The following is a 15,279-nucleotide window of genomic DNA, read 5'->3' as shown; positions in this document are numbered from 1 at the left end:
CTGCCTGACCTGACTGGACTTGATGCAGAAACACCTTAGGTGCAAGGGGTCTGTCTCTGGTGGAAGGGGTCACTCTGTGCCCTGGGCAGGGAGGTGAGGAGTGGTCCCCAGCAGCTGTCCTGCCCTCCCTGGGTTCCCTGTAGCACCGCCCAGGTGCAGTTTTCACCTGCTGGGGAAGGGGAGGATGTATTCTATGGCTGCCCTTTTCGTTTAGTCCCCCCACCTGCCCTTACCAATTCCTGGTCATCCCAGAAAATTCTGGATCAAGTCAGCACCAGATGTCAAGGCCTCCACCACCCTTTCCCCAGGCCCAGCCTCATTACGCCTTGGAGGACCCTCACCCAGACACTAGGCCCCTTCAGCTAGTTGGGACCCTGAATGGGATCTCTCCAGGCCTCTGCACCTGGTGGAGAAGATTTCCGAGTAAAGATTTGGGAGGGGCGTTCCCTGGGCCTGGGCCTGGCTTCTGCCCTCTCCTCAGGCACAGAGATCCCTGGGCTTGGACTCCTGCCCCAGCTTGGGGAGCGGAGGGGGGGCACTCAGGAGCTTCCACAGGGAAGCAAAAAATGATGATAATCTAGGGACCCCCCGTCCCTACTCCGAGCTCCCTGGCCCTCAGTTTCCAGTGGAAGCCTGAAGGAACTGCAGCCACTCTGGTTCCAAGTGACAGGGCATGGGGACGGGGGGCGCCATAGTCTGCAGTGGCCAGATCACTCCTGTGGCATCTCTGGGCCTGAGGACCGCTGGGCGGCTGGTTTGTCAGCCCACTCCAGAGAGGAGAGCCAGGCGGAACCAGGAGGCCTGTGCAGGGTTTTGCAAAGCTGGCGAGGTAGAGATCCGCCTGGATCCAGCCCAGCGCCTCCCCTGGGGGTCTGGGGTGCATACCCTGAGCCTGTTTGGGGGCTGGGGACTCACCAGGGCAGAGCTTTTCCTGGTCAAGGCAACTCCTGGCCAGGGCTGGGGGCTCTGCTGTCTGTCCACCCCCGATGTGGGTATTTGCTCTGCCCAGGGCCCCCTGCCTATTGGGGGCACAGAGCAGGCGATGATGAAGAGAGAGCTGTGCCCAGTGTCCCCGTGCAAGCTCTGCTGGGCTGCAGTGGGGCTGTGGGAGAAAGCCTTTATTCCCATGGGAAGCAAAGAACTGTCCCCAGAGACCGGGAGGGACTGCCCCACCCTTTATCCCACACCAGCCTCCACAGCTGCCCCTGCCAATGGCCAGCGGGGCTACCTTCTCTAGTCCCACTGAGGCCCAGTGCCAGCGCTGGCCTCTGTGTGGGCCTGAAGCCCACATGCCACCAGCCGCAGCCTGAAGGGAACATGGAAGGATTGGGGGCCCTTGCCTCTGGCGCCACAGAGACGATCCATCTCTGACCCTGGGTCCAAGTCCTGAGAGCCTCTGGTGAGAGTCCCTTTGACAGCCCCCTGCCCAGAAATATAAGGGCTCGTGGCCTTTATAGGAGTATCTGAGCCTGTTGTCATCTCTGCTCCACTAAAGGGAGGGGAGGGGAGGAGGGGTTGAGAGTCAGCACCCGCCTTCCCCAGGCAGCTGAGTGTGGCCCTGGTGGCCTCCCTCCCACCAGAAAGGGCATGTGGGCATGACTGCAGAGATGAGGGCCTGGGACACACCACTCAGCGTGGACCACTTCCCACACTCAGAGACCATGTGGCCGGTCTGTCGGCCCACCCCAAAGAGAAGAGCCAGGCACTGTTCCAAGTTCACACGTGTACCAGAAGCTTTCCCTCCATCCACCTCTTTCCTGACCCCAGAGGCGAGGTGGAGGTGGGCTGGAAGAGGTGGCCCCTACTTCTGACTGGAGGGAGCCACCTTCCTGGGCAGTTCTGCTGGAAACCCGAGGCGGGAGCCGGGCTCTGCAGGCATGCCCAACTGCTGGGGTGGTGCCAGGCTGACATGAGGGAGGGAAGAGAGAGAAGACCCAACCCGCCTGCCAAAGCTGACCCCCAGGGTCCTCCCGTAGCGGCATGGCCAGGATGTGTCCCCCTGCCCCGCAGCCTTTCTAACTTCCAGGAGTAGTGACCCCCATTTCTTTCTGGGAACCTCCTTTCTCCGTCCCTACTCTGGGGGGTTTTGGGTGGGGCTCACCCACCCCTGTCCAGGGGCTTGGGGGGCAACCAGGCCTGGGCCAGTGAGACCAGTGCAAACGCACACGCACTCTCTCCCTTGCTCTCTCTCGAGTAAAATCTTTTAAAAATCCATTCACTTTTCCACTTATAGATTTTTTTTAAGACCCTCATATCATGAACATCAACAGCAGACAGTCGTCTCGTCCTGCCCAGAGGCACCAGACTGACCTCAAGGGTGTCCCCAGGGGGTGTCTGGGTGTTGCAGTTGGTTAAGCATCGACTCTTGGTTTTGGCTCAGGGTCCTAATCTCAGGGTGGTGGGATCAAGCCCCACCTTGGGCTCCTGGCTCTGTGCGGAGTTGGCCTGGGACTTGTTCCCTTCTCTGTCTGCCCCTCCTCGTGCTCACACACTCTCTCTCTCCGATAAATAAATTTTTTAAAAGACTATTTGAGGGCGCCTGGGTGGCTCAGTGGATTAAGCCTCTGCCTTCCACTCAGGCTATGATCTCAGGGTCCTGGGATCGAGCCCCGCATCGGGCTCTGCTCAGCGGGGAGCCTGCTTCCTTCCTTCTCTCTCTGCCTGCCTCTCTGCCTGCTTGTGATCTGTGTCAAATAAATTAAAAAAATCTTTTAAAAAAAGACTGTTTGAGAGAGAGAGTGAGAGAGCGAGGGCACAGGCAGGGGAGTGGGAGAGGGAGAAGCAGGCTCCCCGCTGAGCAGGGAGCCCCATGCGGGGCTGGATCCCAGGACCCCAGGACCATGACCTGAGCCAAAGGCAGACACTTAACTGACTGAGCCACCCATGTGCCCCTAAATACGTCTTTAAAACAAAGGCTGTCCCCAGAAGCCTCATGGCTTTCATCCTCTCTGCACCCCCAGTACTGCCTGTCCCTTTGCTGCCGGAGCCTGAGAGCTTCCCAGGCATGACCCAGAGCTTGGTGGGCCGCGGCCACCCACAGCACCCCTTTAGTTGCCTCTCCTATCTGGGGAGGGAGCCTCCCCGTGAACCCACCCAGGTCACATCCTGGCTGCCCTGGGCTGGTGTCCATCTGAGCTCCTGTGCAGAGTGGGGGGCCCAGCCCTCATGGTCCCCTGCCCACAGAAATGCTTCTGCCCATTGGGACAGCCAGACCAGCCTGAGGTGACAACTTCCAGGGGCCATCCCCCATCCCCAGGGGTGCTTGCAGACAAGGTTTTCATGCTGGCGAGGGCCTGGAGATTGCCAGGGGCCTCCCTGAGGCTGGCATCAGGCCTGCAGGATGGGGAGCATGGAGACATAGGGACATGGGCTGACAGCTGTTTAGGCTCTGGGAGGGCGGCGGCTGCCCATGTCCAGGGCCCCCACAGCCCATGGGGTCTCCCTGCCACAGCAGTTTGTGCGTGTGGCACACACCATCCCCAGGACTCTAAGGGCCACTGTCCCACTCCCTCTGTCCAGCTGCAGGAGCACCTTTCTCTCCTGGAGAAGCATGGCCTGAGAGGTAACCTCTGGTCGAGCCACAGAGCACCAGGCGGGACAGGGATCTCAGCAAGGCGAGGGGTGGGCCCAGCGTTGTGCCCCTCTCTCGGGGGGCAGGGCGGGACCTGACGTCAAGTCAGAGGGGACCTTGGTGGGAGCCATACCCCATTCTGACTCAGGCACCCAGAACTTGGCAAAGCTCTCCCCTCAAGTGGACAGCAGGTCCCTGTTCCTCTCTGTGAGGTGGCCTCCCTCCACGAGAGCAGACCACGGTCTGGTTACCCTGCAAGGTCCTCAGCCACCAGCGGACCAGAGCGCGCAGTGACCTGGGCATCTATGTGGCCTGAGCTGGGGGAAGGGATGGTCTCCACAGCACCCCCAAGTCCCCTGTCCCCGGCAGGCATCCACGGGGGCATCACCATGTGTGACAAATGCTCCACAGACCCCAGACCCAGGGCACCGTGGCTGCTAGTGGCCAGCAGGGCTGGGGGAGGGTGCAGAGGGGACAGAAAGAACATGTTCCAAGTGGCTGCTCCTGACCTTGGATGCCAGGTCCCTCAGAGCCAGAGTGACCTCGGGGCCTGGGGTGCCACTGTTTACAGCAACAATGGGGACCCTGCTGCTCGGTGATGCTCTGAGGCTATGTGGGGAGAGGCTCTGCCCACCTTACCGGTCACCTTTGCTTCTGCATGGGAGAAAGCTGGTGCAGCGGGTGACCGCTCTTGCCGCTGTCCCTGCTGGGTGGGGGCAGACCGGCTCTCCAGCCTGGACATAACTGCTGTGTGCTCCTTGTGGATGGAGATGTCCTGGGCTTTTGAAGTGCATCTCCCTAGCCATATGGGCACAGGCTGGCATCCGCTGTTCCTACTGCCACCTAGTCCTGTTTGCTCACTCATGGGGCAAGTCCCACCTGCTCTTGGTCATGCTGTCTGCACAGAGGCACCTTCTCCGCACCTGCACTTCTTTTTTTTTTTTTTAAGATTTTATTTATTTATTTGACAGAGATCACAAGTAGGCAGCGAGGCAGGCAGAGAGAGGAGGAAGCAGGCTCCCTGCTGAGCAGAGAGCCTGATTCGGGGCTCGATCCCAGGACCCTGGGATCATGACCTGAGCCGAAGGCAGAGGCTTAACCCACTGAGCCACCCAGGTGCCCCTCGCACCTGCGCTTCTACAAGTGTGACCTGTCGCCCCCAAATCCAACATTCTGCTTGGATCCATCACAGTGACGTCATGCCCTGGTGCCGCTCTCCAAGTTGGCATGTGTCTTTTCTGAAGGGCATCTGAGCCATCTCCCTGTGAAGCCAGAAGAAAGCTCGGGATTTCCCTCTTCTCCCTTTCTGCAAAAAGTTATGCTGAATCTCATCATTTTGTTGGTTTCGCTACTTGAAAAGAGTCGAAAGTCTCTCTTTCTGGAAGGCACCGTCCTCAGCATTGCCCTGCTGGGGGACACCTGTAAGTCAGCTGCCTGCACAGCAGTGGTCCTCCCAGCCCCGCAGGGCCCCACGTCCCCTGCGTGTCGGTAGCTACACAACACTGGTCATTTAGTCATTTAGACATGCAGGGCCCTACTGGCCAGGGAGATGGGGGACAAGGCCCAATTCCTCCAGGACACTAAGCCTGCCGTTGGGTGCTCGGCCCGCCCCTGGCTGGCCCGCCGCAGATGGTGCCCTGCCCCCATGGGAGCCCTTGCTCCCGCCTCGGCCAGCTCCCCCCAGCTCGGTGCCAGCCCGCCTCTTCCTCTGGGTCGTGCGGCTGCCAGGGTGGCCAGTTCCCTCCGCGCACCTCTCAGCTCAGCCCCGCATTCGAAATGACGCTTTCTGTATCCACACGGGTTCCTGTCGTTTCTTCAGGTCGTTCAAGGGGTTGGATCTGCCTCCTTGTGGGAAGTGGGACTCTTCTCACTCAGTCGTTGGTTTATGTCATCAGTGGACTTCTTCCCCGAGTCAGGCCTGGCTCACCGACACGACCTTACAGAGTTACTTTTGGAGAGCCCTGCCGGTGGCCTGTTCAGCCACCATGGTCAGCACATGCATCTGCAGGGATGGTGCTCCCCGTGTCTACAGCTGGAGCATACTAACTGCTCTCCGCTCTCGCCTGGAGGTGCGCCTGTGGGTTTGCGTGGGAGTGCGGCAGCCGCACTGCGTTGGTGTCTTTGCTGGTCCACACCCGGCTGCACACGCTGCGGGCACCTGCGCCGACCCCAGCCAGCCAAGCAGCGCGGGGCTTCGAGGACCACAAGCGCGCTTTGGCCGGGCCCCGGGCGCCCTTGGCCTGTCCTCTCTGGAGGGTGGGGCTCCTTGCCTTTAAAAAGCGTGAACTTTCACTTAAAAACCCAAACTTTTCCTTTCTTGTCCTTTTGGTATCCTTGGCCCATTCTCTTTGCGTCTTACCCAGCGGTGTTCCTGTTCGTTCCTGTAAGCTGCAAATCACCCTCAGCCTTGTGGTCTTTGGGATTTGCTTTGGACAGTTCTGCCGGGCGAAAGAATGCTTTATTTACGTGTAAAATGTAACACCCTTTATCACTTCTGGATTCGGGGCCACGATTAGAAAAGCCTCCCGAGGGGCGCCTGGGTGGCTCCGTTGTTAACTGTCTGCCTTCCGCTCAGGTCCCGATCCCAGGGAGCTGGCATCCAGCCCCACATCGGGCTCCCTGTGCCCACTCTCGCTGTGTCTCTCTCTGTCAAACAAATAGATAAAAATCTTAAAAAAAAAAAAAAAAGCCTTCCAAGTGGATGTTAAGAAAGGATTCTCCAGGGGCGCCTGGGTGGCTCAGTTGGTTAAGCGACTGCCTTCAGCTCAGGTCATGATCCTGGAGTCCCGGGATCAAGTCCCGCATCAGGCTCCCAGCTCCACGGGGAGTCTGCTTCTCCCTCTGACCTTCTCCTCGCTCATGCTCTCTCTCACTGTCTCTCTCTTCTCTCAAATAAATAAATAAAATGTTTAAAAAAAAAAAAAAGAAAGGATTCTCTGGGGCCTTGGCTGGCTCAGTTGGTGGAGCACGAGACTTGATCTGGGGGCCCTGAGTTGAAGCCCCACCTTGGGTGTAGAGATTACTTAAAAATACAATCTTCAGGAAGAAAAAAAGGGAGGATTCTCCTTTGGTTCCCACACGCTGTCATAATTTTATCTATTTATTCCAGGTCTGATTTTGATCAACTTGGGATTTGTTGTGGTGCAAGGCCCAGGCTCCCGAATCAGCTTCATGGATTAAATGGTCTCCCTTACCCCAGGGATTTATGATGGGGGGCCCACCCCCAACCCTACAGGAATCCCTATAGTGTCGCTGGCTCTGCTCTGCCGCACACCGTTCTAATCGTTTGGATCAGAATATGCTTCTCCAGGGGAGCCTGGGTGGCTCAGTGGGTTAAAGCCTCTGCCTTCGGCTCAGGTCATGATCCCAGGGTCCTGGGATCAAGCCCCGCATCGGGCTCTCCGCTCAGTGGGGAGCCTGCTTCACCCCCCCAATCTCTGCCTATCTCTCTGCCTACTTGTGATCTCTGTCAAATAAATAAATAAATAATCTTTTAAAAAAATTAAAAAAAAAAAAAAAGAATATGCTTCTCCATCCGGTAGGGCTCACGCCCCTTCATTTTGTTTGTCGTAAATGTTCCGGGTGTTCTTGCCTTTTTAATGGATGACCTTTAACTCTATTTTTTTTACTTAAATTCAGGTTAGTGAACATATAGTGTAGTATATGTCTTAGGAGTAGAATTTAGTGACGCATCGCTTATATACAACACCCTGTACTCACCCCAGCAAGTGCCCTCCCGGACGCCATCGCCCAGTCACCCCATCCCCCACCTCCGACGGCCCGCAGTTGATTCTCTGTAGTTCAGAGTCTCTCATGGTCTGTCTTCCTTTTTGTTTTTATCTTATTTTCCCTTCCCCAGTATTCATCTGTTTCCTTAAATTCCATGTATGTGTGAAGTCATGTTTTTCTCTGACTTACTTTGTTTAGCATGATACACTCTCCTTCTATTTTAACTGTCTTTTTTTAAACATACATTTTATCGGGGTGCCTGGGGCTCAAGTTGACTGAGCGTCGGACTCTTGGTTTCATCTCAGGGTGTGGTCACAGGATCCTGAGTGAGGGCCCCTCGTAGGGCCCTGCGCTCAGTGGGGAGTCAGCTTGACGTTCTCCCTCTGCCCCTCCCCGCTTCAGTGCCCCCGCATGTGTGAGCACACACGCTCTCTCTCTCTCAAAATAATTAAAATAAAATGCATCCATTTTTAGAGTAAATTTTGATGAATTTTGGCAAAAGCGGACCCCTGCGCAGGCCCTCCCAACACAAACGTCCCCAGCTCCTGCCGGGCCCCCAGAACCCCCTCGTGCTCCACCTCTCATGGCCGCCGTGGCCCCAGGCCCTACAGCCTTGCTCTTACGGGCTGTCCCATGGAGGGACGTGCCCTGCCCTTGGTGTACCCTCCCCTCACTCCGTGGTTCTAAGCCTTTTCCCTGTTTCAAGTTCCTCCTCCTGCTGCGGAGCAACGTCCGCTCCGTGACTTGCTCACAGGGCCCCCTGCTGGGGACACCGGCAGGCTTTAGCCTTGACAAGTAAGCTGCTCATTAATGGGGCAGAGAGTATGCGTATGATTAACCAGCAATCGGCCGGATTATTTTCCAAAGTAGCCGCACTGTTTTACATTTCTATCCACACCGGCACCTCGGAGCCTGACCCTGGGCTCTCAGCGTCCTTATCTGTAGGACAGGACAGAGGCTCCTCCCCAGCTCCTTGGCCTGGGTAGGAATTACGTGTGAAAACACGCGCGAGGCAGTTCTAACAGGGGCCACTATGCACTGAGCACAGAAAACAATGACATTGATGATTCAACTAAAGAGAATCGCGGAGGGAAGGTGGTGAAAAGAGAGAGGTTAGGTGACGGGTGCCTGGGTGGCTCAGTTGTGAAGCATCTGCCTTCGGCTGGAGTCATGGGATCAAGCCCCGCTTGGCGGGAAACCTGCTTCTCCATCTTCTCCGTCTCCCCCTCCTCCTGCTTGTGTTCCCTCTCTCGCTGTGTCTCTGTCCAATAAATTAAAAAATCTTAAAAAAAAAAAAAAAAGCGGGAGGTTAGGTGGGAATCTGCCCCTCCCCTGTGGGGCATACTGTCCAAGCTTCTGTCCCGAATTATGCTTCCAGAAGGAAGCCTGCCAGGCACGCCCTCCAAGGGCGGAAAGAGAATGGTCCCAGAAGCACAGAAAGGAGCCTCAGCTGCGGGAAGTGGCCCCGGAGGCCTCCGGAGGGGCTGGGCGGCTGTGTCCTGCCCAGGCAGGCGGGGCTCCAGCACAGAGGCTGCCAGTTTTCCCCAACACCTGTTCCTCCCGCACTCCTCGGTAATATCGGCACTAGCTTGCCCAATGCCTGTCTCCGTAAAAGCCACACATCCCAGCCTTCCTTGCAGCTGGGCGTGCCAAGTTCTGGCCACCGGACGCCCGCTGCTAGAAGTCCCCTTGCTACCAGGCAGCTGGCTTCCGGGCAGGAGGGAACCAAGAGGACAGGAGAGCAGCAAAGGAGAATAAGATGGGGTCCCTGGGGACTTGGGACCTTTGACACCAGCCCCTGGCCACCTCTGTTCAAGAGAGCGACCATACTCTGTATTTTTTTTTCCCATACTCTGTATTTTTTTAAGAGATTTTATTTTGGGTGTGTGGGTGGGGAGACAACAAGAGTAGAGGGGAGAAGGAGAAGCAGACTCCCTGTGGAGCAGGGAGCCTGACATAGGACTTGATCCCAGGACCCCAGGATCACGACCTGAGCCAAAGGCAGATGCCCAGGCGACTGAGCCACCCAGGAGTCCCTAAATCACTTTTGTCTGGAGGTTTTCCGACATGCTTGCTTGAGCCTGAGCCTACCCTCTGCAGTGTCTCTTAAATTTGAACAGAGAAAGAAGGCTCATCAGACATTCGAGGAAAGCGTTCAACACGGAGCAGAGGGACCAAAGCATACAGAGGACAGGACACTGGGTGGAAGAGAGTGCCTGCAGGAAGCAGAAAACACAGGCTTGAAAACTCGAGCGTTAATTAGAGAAGCAATTCTAGTTTCTCCATAAGTACGAAAAAGTGCATTTTTGAAAGAACATTGTCTATGAAAAGGAACCAGAAAAAAATAAACACGCACTCAAGAAGATAAAACACACGAGAGTTTCCAACGTGCCATCCCAGCACCGCCAGACAGGTCCGCGGCTCCTGGCAGACGCTCACTTGGTGCTTTACAATTTAACTAAAAAGGAAAAAAAATTAACAAAAATGAACTAAGAGGCTCTCCTCAGTGGCTCAGCTGTTAAGTGTCTGCCTTTGGCTCAGGTCATGATCCCAGGGTCCTGGGATGGAGCCCCGCATTCAGTGTGGACTCTGCTTCTCCCTTTCCCTCTGTCCCTCCCCCTGTTTGTGCTCTCTTATGCACTCTGTCTCTCAAATAAATAAAATCTTAAAAAAAAAACTTAAAGAAAAAATATTATGGTTTCACACAAACCTCATGGGATGTTTTATTTTATTTTTAACTTTTAAATTTTTATTATTTGTTAAAATATTTCATTTATTTATTTATTTATTTTAAAAAGATTTTATTTATTTATTTGACAGAGAGAGATCACAAGCAGGCAGAGAGGCAGGCAGAGAGAGAGGAGGAAGCAGGCTCCCCGCTGAGCACAGAGCCCGATGTGGGGCTTGAACGCAGGACCCTGGGATCATGACCCGAGCCGAAGGCAGAGGCTTAACCCACTGAGCCACCCAGGCGCCCCAAAATATTTTATTTATTTATTTGACAGAGAGAGACAATGAGAGGGAACACAAGCAGAGGGAGTGGGAGAGGGGGAAGCAGGCTCCCCTCCGAGCAGAGAGCCCAACTCGGGGCTCAGTCCCAGGACCCTGGGATCGTGCCCTGAGCTGCATTCAGGAGTCGGGGGCTTGACCCGCAGACGCCCGCGCGGGACGTTTTACACATCACGGCCGCTCGCCGCACCCCTCCTCCGCGCTTCTGACGGGGGGCGGCTGGTCTTCCCACTCCGGCTGCCCCACGAGGGTGTCCACGTTGGTCGGCGTCAGCTCTGGCTGCTACCAGGCCGGTGGGCGCGTCGATCCCGCGAGTGCCTTCTCCCTCGCCGCTCCGGCAGGGTCGCGCTGCCTGCCTTTCCCCGTCGCTCTTCTACTGCTCCGATTGTCATGCTGAGGGAGTACCTTGTGCGCCTACTACGCCTACTACGTGTGGCTTTAATGTCGCGGACCAACCAGTCTCTTTTTCCTTTTAAGGAAGATCTAGAAGTGTGCCCTACCTGGAGAGTCACCCTTCGAGAGAGTCACCCTTCTAGGACGGCGAGAAGAGCCGGAGAAAAGACCTGCTCCTTCCTGGTTTCTCTTACGCTTTTTTTTTTTTTTTTTTCCGTCTAAAAATGACGTTGTTTCACTGGGAGTTCTTCTAACCACATCACCGACTGGTTCCCTGGCTTCTGGTGGTGACAAGTCATGGACGCACCCGCCCACCTCTTTGGTAACCCGTCTGTGGCTTTTCTTCTTCCCTTTGTTTATGCTGTAACAGCTGCTGTTCTTTTCCCCAGAAAGTTCCCGGGGTTTGCCGGATCCAGCGCTGGCTGGGCCTGGATCTCCTGGCCCAGAAGCACCGGCTGGTCCTTCCAGGGAGGGAAGCTGGTGCGCAGGGTGTGTCCTCTTTGCAGGGGTTTTTGCTTTCAGGGTGCCTCTTTGGCTATGTGACAAATGTCTTTGTGTGTGACATCCAGTAGTAAAGATCTATTTGAAGGCGCGCACACAGGCGGGCAGGGGAGAGGGAGAGAGAATCCCAAGCTGGCTCCCCGCCCAGCACGGAGCCGGACACCGGGCTTGATCTCACACCCCTGAGATTGTGACCTGAGTGGAAATTGACAGCCTGACACTTCCCCGACTGAGCCCCCCGGGTGCCCCCAGTCAGGAGCATTTTTGTCGTTCGATTCCCTGTTCTTTGGTGCCCTCAGGTTCCCTCTGCTCCTCTTGGGAACGGACAGGGACCTCCAAGGTGTGCAGCGCCAGCATTCCCAGTGTCTTGGTCCTCCCTCGTCATCATAAATGTACTTCTCTGAGGTAAACAAGGGCCATCTTCTCCATCAGCATCTTCTGTGACCTTCTTTTCTGTTTCTGGAAAATTGTGACCATTATTGTTCCATTTTTTTCTTGCTCCAACTTCTGCTTTTCTTTTCTTTTTTTTTTTAAGATTTTATTTATTTGACACAGAGAGAGCCCGAGTAGGGGGAGCAGCAGAGGGAGATGGAGAAGCAGGCTCCCCACTGAGCAGGGAGCCTGATGTGGGGCCGATCCCAGGGTTCTGGAATCATGACCTGAGCCGGAGACAGATGCTCAACCGACTGAGCCACCTGGGTGCTCCTCAGGTTCCAAAACCTCTTGAATCCAAGCTGGAAGAGTGCCGCGTTTTACTGCAGCAGTCTGTGGGGACTCCGGCTTCACAGAGTGGCCATAGGTGAGCACTGATGGTCCCTGATGAAGGTGGCCTTTGTCTCTGATTCTGGGAAAGTGCCAGAAGTCCTGGAGGTTCTGAATGCCAATGAGGAGGATGAAAGTCACCTTGCAGGGGACCAAAACCAGCCCCATGCTGATAGTCAAACTGGAACACTGGCCCCATTGCAAAATTAGCGCGTGGCCACCGAAGCCGGGATTGTTCTGGTTGAACAGATCCCCACCGTCAGGGGCGAACTCCCCGCTGTCTTGGCTGCTGCTGTCTCCAGAAGGAGAGCTATGTTCTTAGGGCCTGGTGCTGACAGCGGCCGTGGCGGACTGGGCGGTGGGGGTGGGCAGCACGGGCGTGCGGACATGCTCTCCTTTCTGGTTGCCGCATTCTGATAAACTTTGAATCCCCTTAAAAATTCCCACGACTATTTGGACCAAATCCCATTGTGGACGGGTCCTGTCACTTCGGCATCATTCCCAATGGTTGTTGCACCACAGTGTCTGCGTCCTGAAGCTTCTCTTTGGTCAATCCATGTTTGAGCCAATGCACTCAGGTCAGTTCGGGTGCTTATTGGTACTGGAGTAACCACACCCATTGTGGCGGGTTCGAGGCCCGTTGCTGCCAAGGCTGACCACCTTGACCCCATATCCTAACTCCTCAATTTATTTAATTTTCTATCTCGGAGGGTGGCCTTCTGTATGAGGGTTAGGTTGATTCAGACTACAGCTCAGAGGGGAGCAGCAGGCTCACTTGTGCCCTCCCTGGTTCGGGAACACACGGTCACCACATTTCCTGTAACGTCTCTCTGACCCTACAATGCTCCCACTTCCTCAGAAACGATTCAATTTAACTCAATTCTAACACTATTTATGTGGAGATAGCATCTGATCTCACTGGCTCATGGGTAAGTCCCACAAGACTCCCCCCCGCACAAGGAAATATTTTATTTACTAGATTACTAGCTTATGATCAGAGGCTGTAACTCAGGAACAGCCCTATGGACGAGCTGCCTGCGGTCGGGGTGGGGGAAGGGTGCGGAGCTCCAATGCCCGTCCAGGCACACCACGTGTCCACCAACCCACGCTCCAGACCCCGTCCTTTGGGCTTTGTTTGGAGACTTCATAACAGGGGCACAATTGATTAGGTTGTTGGCCACTGGAGAATGGGTTCAGCCCCTCACCCTTCTCCCATCCCTGAAGGAGGTCGGGGTGAGGCTGAGTTCCAAGCCCCTAGTCACATGGATGGTCTCCCCTCACCCACCTCTAGAAGCATGAATTTTTTTTTTAAGATTTTATTTATTTATTTGACAGACAGAGATCACAAGCAGGCAGAGATGACCTGAGCCGAAGGCAGAGGCTTAACCCACTGAGCCACCCAGGCGCCCCATGAACATTTTAAAAGGGAAGCCTCACTAAAGTGGACTGCTAATGCTAGAAGGGGAGGCCGGAAGGAGCTGTACCCCCTCAACCTCAAATACAAGAACACATGTCTTCCTGAGAAAGAACCGTCAACAAGAACCACCAATCACAGGCCCCACCGGGAGGTGTGCATTGCATCTCCTACAAGAAATCCACTGCCCTGCAGCTCAGGCAGTGAGAACCCATCATCGCCCTGACCTCCTGCTTCTCTCCAATGCGCTTTCATTCAGTCGGTGAAGCCTCTGCCTTCGGATCGGGCTGGGTCGTGGTCCCAGGGTCCTGGGATGGAGCCATCAGCCCCCCTGCTTGGTGGGGTCTGCTTCTCCCTCTGCCACTTCCCCTGCCTGTGCTTTGACAAATAAATAAATAAAATCTTTTTTTTTCTTTAAGATTTTATTTATTTATTTGTCAGAGAGAGAGAGTAGCGAGAGCAAGCACAGGCAGAGTGGCAGGCAGAGGCAGAGGGAGAAGCAGGCTCCCCGCTAAGCAAGGAGCCCAATGTGAGACTCGATCCCAGGACGCTGGGATCATGACCTGAGCCGAAGGCAGCTGCTTAACCAACTGAGCCACCCAGGCGTCCCAATAAATAAAATCTTAAACACGAAACCAAACCCAAAACCAAACCACCCTCCCAACCTCTTCCTGCTCCCTAAAATAACGTGAGCCTCTCCTTTGTTCTCTGGACTTGCCTGCGGTTTTGCCATAGCTCTCTGGTCCTGAATCATAATTCTGTTATTCCCTAATAAACCCATTTTTGTGGGTAAAATAACTTTTGTTTTTAAAGTTAACAAAGACTTTCCAAAAATCACCTTATTAACAAACGCAGATGCTGCTGAAAGAGACTTTTTATGAGTATCAAAACACACTTTTATGACTCTTCTCACTTAGGAAATTCAGAGGTTTTAAGAGCCAGAAACAGGGGATGAAAACCAAGTGTAGGTTTCTTGGTGCAAGTCACACACCCGTCGAGGTTAACGGATCAACAGAAGGGACGGACGGTAACTTCCAGGTCTCCCAGGAAGGCACAAGGTGAGAACCAAGTTACAGGTTAGTGCCAAGAAGTCCAGCAACCATCTGAGAGGCGAGCACCCACCAGGAGCAGAGCCAGAGGCCTGGGTGACAGTCGAGGTCCTGATCGCGGTCATGAAGGCGCGACCAGAGCCTCGGGGACGAGACTGCGTGCGGAGACCAGAGAGGACCCCGCGCAGGCCCGCCGCCGCCGCCCTGCAGGGCACCGAGGAGGAGGGAAGGGAAGGTCGGAGGAGAAAGCGCCGGCCCCAGTCGGGAGTGCCTCGGACTTTGCGGCAGAGTCGCCGGAGGCTTGACGCACAGCTCCGGCCCCAGACCTCCCCAGGCTGAAGGGTCCCCAAGCCGCAGGGCCGGTCTCCGAGCCCCGCTCCGAAGGAGCCCTCTGCACAGAGCCCGGCGCCTGAGCGAAGGGAGCGGGAAGCGCGACGGGGGCGGAGCAGACGCCGGGAAGACTTGGGGCGCAGGAGCCGCGGCGGGGACGCGGAGGGGAGATGCGCGGCGGGCCCGGGGCGGGGAGATCTGGGGGTTCCGGGGGGCTCCGGGGGCGGGGAGATCGGGGGCTCCGGGGGGCTCCGGGGGCGGGGAGATCGGGGGGCTCCGGCCGGCGGACTCCAGGCGCCGCGGGGGAGGACGGCCGCGGCTCCGCGGGAGTCAAAGCCACCCGCCCGCGTCGCTCTGGTTTTCAGACAAACCCAGTCGGAGGAGTCGGCTGCCAGGACGCCTCCACGCGCCCTCCGTCTCCACGGCAACGGGCAGCGTCCCCGCGCCGAGGGTCTTAGAGCCCCGCCTCGTCGTGCCGACGCGAGGTGACGCACTTCCGGCGGGAGTCCCGCCTCCCCCCG

The 15,279-nt window shown here is 56.0% G+C and overlaps 1 pseudogene; it reads right to left on the bottom strand.

Annotated features, from left to right (window-relative positions):
* Nucleotides 1–11,881: 11,881 nt before the first annotated feature.
* Nucleotides 11,882–13,181, bottom strand: LOC111154859 (annotated as a pseudogene).
* Between the last annotated feature and the right edge of the window lie 2,098 nt (nt 13,182–15,279).

Source organism: Enhydra lutris, unplaced genomic scaffold, assembly GCF_002288905.1.
Source record: "Enhydra lutris kenyoni isolate GAN:26980312 unplaced genomic scaffold, ASM228890v2 scaffoldscaffold38, whole genome shotgun sequence".
Lineage (NCBI taxonomy): Eukaryota > Metazoa > Chordata > Mammalia > Carnivora > Mustelidae > Enhydra > Enhydra lutris.
This window is presented reverse-complemented; position numbering and strand designations above follow the sequence as displayed.